The following is a 4586-nucleotide window of genomic DNA, read 5'->3' on the forward strand; positions in this document are numbered from 1 at the left end:
CCAATTTCATAGGTAGTTCGCCTCAGAACTTGGTTGATAACCACGCCTTCTCCACATGTATATGAGATTTTGTTCGTTAAGTGGAGAGTCAGGTAATACCTATAGTAGTGAAAAAGCGGTTAGATTTATAGCTGTAAAAAAAAATGAATTATAATGATTTGACTCGTCGTATTTGAACCCACAGCCGCGAAAGCTAGACCTACCATGAGGAGATAGATGAGCGCTTCCACAATATTGCTTTCCCCAAAAATAATACTGCTGTTTAATATGTAGCTTTTCTTCTTATTCTTTATTGACGTAGTCACCGCTTACGCGGCTATAACCGAGTTTGCAACAACGCGGCAATCGTTCTTCCTTTCCGCTGCTTGGCGCCAATTGGATGAAGCAARAACCATATCCTTCTCCACCTGGTCTTTCTAACAAAGTTGAGGTCTTCCTTTTTCTCTGCTTCCACCGCGGGTACTGTGTCGAACACTTTCAGAACTGGAGTATTTTCATCCATTCCGACGACATCACCTACCCAGTTGCTTCATTCGCTGAACTATGTCAATGGCGTCGTATATCKCRTACAGCTCATCGTTGCAACGAATGCGATATTCGCCGTGGTCAATGCGCAAAGGACCATACATCTTTCGCAGAACCTTTACATAGAAAATTCCTAACGCCTACACCTTAGATGTCGTCAGGGTCCATGCCTCATCACTTTATAGCAGGATGGGAAAATGTGTGACTTGTAGAGTTTTGTCTTTGTTCGTCGAGAGACGACTTTATCTCTCAATTGTCTACTGAGTCCGAAGTCGAGAGACGACTTTATCTCTCAATTGTCTACTGAGTCCGAAGCCACACCTGTAGCAAGAGTTATTATGCGTTGGGTTATGTAACTTTTGACGAAGTTTTATTTATATAGATAAGTACAATAGAAACATATGGACGTCGATACCATGATAATTATAATTATCATATGCAAGAGGAAAACCAAAATCGTTACGGACAAATTAAAGCTCATTGCTCGACTGTGTTATTATCTAGAATATTGTGGAATAGAAAAGAATTAAGGTTAAATTGCTAAAGCAAAATCAGATTTGAAGAGCCTGAGCTATGTTTGTGGATTTCGTTGTTCACTTTGATGATCCGCACTCACTACATGAGCAATTTCAGATTGCATTAGAAACCAGCCAGCAGTAGAGACTCTCAAATTATAAAAGAAAATTATACTAATAAATACTTCTAAGTGAATACATCTTCAATATGATAGACTTCACAGTCTTATAAACGTCAACTTCGTCTGTGGTTGTAGTGGCATAAAGCATTCTCAAAAAATTTCGAATTGACAGTTTTTGAGCCGACATATCAGTCTAAAGTTTTGCACACATTATTTTCTCTCTAAGAAGCAGCTCTTTTGTTGAACCTGCAGTTATCGAACAAGTATAACTTGTAGCTGTCATACAAACTGAACGATCACATTCATGTTCTTGTATGGAAAACTTTTTTGTTAGGCTAGATATCTTCACGAAATTTGGCACAGATTTCTATCTAAGGCAACCTTACAATATTCAAAGAAATGGTTTAGATSGGATCACTATAGAAAATAGCTGCCATACAAACTGAACATTCCAAGTCTGAAACTTTTTTATTTGACAAGATATTTTCACGAAATGTGACATTGTTCGGTACAATTCCAAAACAAATTTTTCTGATCGGACCACTGGACCATATTGACTAACTCACCGATCAAAATCAAGTTCTTGTATGAAAACTTTATGTTTGTGAAGGGTATGTTAACATTTTTGCTTGTCAAACAGTTATTTGTAGATTAAATGCAATTGCATACAAAACATATTAACAGATGCATGTACAAATACAGTCTCCACTAATAATCCACAAACAAATTTKTTGCATCAATCAAGCCTCAAATTGTAGAAACAGAGAAAAACATGAAATCTCAAGGGTGAAAGGTCAAGCGCCGACTCAATTAAAATTGTATATGACAATCATAAAAATATTTTTGCTTAATTGAAAAGCCTGATAAATTCGTATGGGCGCCAAATGCWTTGCCAGCGATCAGCAATTATGCACATACATACATACATGCACTCATACGGAAACATGCACTTATATATGTGTAAATATGTATTACATATGTAAATATTGTGGGCYTAAGTAGGAAGCTCGCGCTGCCAGCAGCAAAAGGGTCGTAAGTCAAAGCTGCTGAGTTGGTGTTGAGTGCGGCCTGCTGATCRCTATGCAACACAACAACAACGGCAACAAACAGCAAGYAAGCGGCGGCTGTAGCACTCAACGCGCAACGCGACACGCCACTCCAAGAGCCACTCAGCKCCASTACACTCGGCTACTGCACTCATGTCGACAAGAACAGCAACAACAAACAACAAAACAAGGCTACTTACAAGTCAAAGTACATTTACACGTGTATGGCTGTGTGTGTGTGTGTGTGTGTGTGTGTGTGGCTGGGTAAGCGCACAAAGGCAAGGCACAAGCGCGCATTTGTTGTGAGTAAAGTCGAAAGAATTCAATAAAAAGGCGAAAGAGTCAATAAAAAAGAACCTGAACAACGAAAACGAAACCGAAAGACAAAGCAAAACACGAARGGGCAAAAAACATAAACAAACCAAAAGTCAAACAAACACACGCACACACACATTTACACACATGCATGAGGACGGTGAGTGGCTGGCTGATCAGCGAAGCGCGGCAACAAGTAGCTGCACTCGCAGCAGCGCTGCCAACGTCGCCTGCGCGGTACGCGTCGTACAGCGACCGACTGGAGCTGCTTGGGGAGCACGAAAGAACCGGCACAAAGGAAATACTCGAAACGCCACTAACAACAACAAGCAAMMGCAACGTGACTCAACGCCGCGTCGACWGAGAACTCTAGCAACRTGCGGCGCAAGTATGTTGAGTTTATTTATGGCGGCACAAACACTCACACACTCACGTTCTTYTTGTAATGTGTGTGCATRCGTCGCTGCAAGCGTGCCCCAGTCGACGCGCTACCGCTTGGCCGATACGCGTACGTTACCGTTGAGTTCAGTCAGTCAAACAGTCGGACAGTTTTCATTCGCTTTCAGTGGCGTTCGGTTCGCTTCAGTCGCAATTACTCCGAGGTAGGCCTAGTTCGTCGGTCGCATTRGTTCTTGTTTTTGTCGTTGTTGTAGACGCGTGTGGCGTCAATGTTATTGCCGGTAATATTAGATATTTCCTACGTATGTGCATATGTGTGCTTGTGTGTGAGTGCCGCCCATGTTTTACTTTTTAATAAAACAACAAGAAAGTGCACTAACCAAAGCTGCAACAAGCACACACGCGAAATACGCAGTGAAATGTGCATATGCACACACATACATACATATAACTACATACATACATACATATATGTATATAAACATACAAGCAAACAATCGCTCGCCATCAAAGCAAAAATGTCATGCAGTCGCCTCATTCCGCTACGCAACGCTCAAATTGGTACCTATTTGTGTGGCAAACAAAGACAAGTAACACAACAACAATAAAAAACAAAGCAAAAATGCATGCGGTACGCAAATGTCGTGCGGCTAATATTAATACAGCGAAAAGCAAGCGCGTGCGTTGCGTGTCACGCGCTGCAGGCGACAGGAAGTGGCTGCTTAGCTAAAGCGAGTCGAAATTGTTTTGCACACGTATGTATGTACAATTTGCATGCACTTATGCAAGGCGCTTTGATTCGGGCATGTGGAATTGCCAGAAATTGTGTCGCGATCGTAAAAAGCCCGTAAAACGCGAGGCGAAGTGCGGAATTTCAAATAATATCTTTGAGATGCGCAAGTATCGCTTTGTGTAAAAATGTATCTGATATGCCCTAGAAACCTGATGGGTGATTGGTTATGAATGCCAGCGTCAGTGGTTGATTATAAAATGCAAATTGCTTATCAATATTGAAAGCTGCCGAGTGATGAAGTGATTGTGTTTTTTTTATTTAGAAAATGAAAGTGTAGAGCTAACGGTTTTTGGAAAATATTTACGAATTTTAATTAAAATTTCTTTATTAAAATTTTTTATCAAAGGAACTGCACAGTTTAAAYTTTGCTTTCATATCTACATGTGTATTTCACAGATACATACATATGTGGTCACAGATAAAAATTCAATCACAAAGAGCTTTATCAAGAACCGTTTTAACTTGTTCCTAGCAAACTACAGCTTCAAGATATGAAAAAATACAAATATTTTATCTTTCAGATACATATTTTTTTTTATAAAAATTTCATAAACACCAAAATAATGAATGGAGATACAGTTCACAACTTTAATTACATAAATTTATGTTTTTATGAAATTGTATCTTTGAGCTAAATTTTTTCAAAAATAAGTATCTATGAGATACACATTTTGTAATACAAATTTTATAGACACCTTAACAAAGAACCAGAAATATTTGTGATTCAAGTACAATAYAGCGAAATTATCTTTCAGATACAAAAGTATCTATTATATAAAATATGAATTTGTCGAGTCTTTAAAACACTTTCAATTCATTCTCAAAAATTAAGTAATAAAACCCACTTAGTAAACCAAAAAGTATAAAGTAT

The 4586-nt window shown here is 38.9% G+C and overlaps 1 protein-coding gene across 5 annotated transcripts in view; it reads left to right on the forward strand.

Moving 5' to 3' along the window:
• The first annotated feature begins 3066 nt into the window (after positions 1-3066).
• LOC108968462 (dystrophin-like) overlaps positions 3067-4586 on the forward strand; it is a 123960-nt gene continuing 122440 nt past the window's right edge. For 4 of the 5 annotated variants that reach the window (XR_001993333.1, XM_018932516.1, XM_018932537.1 and 1 more), the window contains exon 1: positions 3077-3203. The gene's annotated coding sequence lies outside the window, so the exon portion shown is untranslated. Of the gene's footprint in view, positions 3204-4586 lie in introns of all 5 variants that reach the window. The other variant, XM_018932524.1, reaches the window with a different exon arrangement.

Source organism: Bactrocera latifrons, unplaced genomic scaffold (genome assembly GCF_001853355.1).
Source record: "Bactrocera latifrons isolate USDA-ARS-PBARC rearing strain unplaced genomic scaffold, ASM185335v1 scaffold_103, whole genome shotgun sequence".
Classification (NCBI taxonomy): Eukaryota; Metazoa; Arthropoda; class Insecta; order Diptera; family Tephritidae; genus Bactrocera; species Bactrocera latifrons.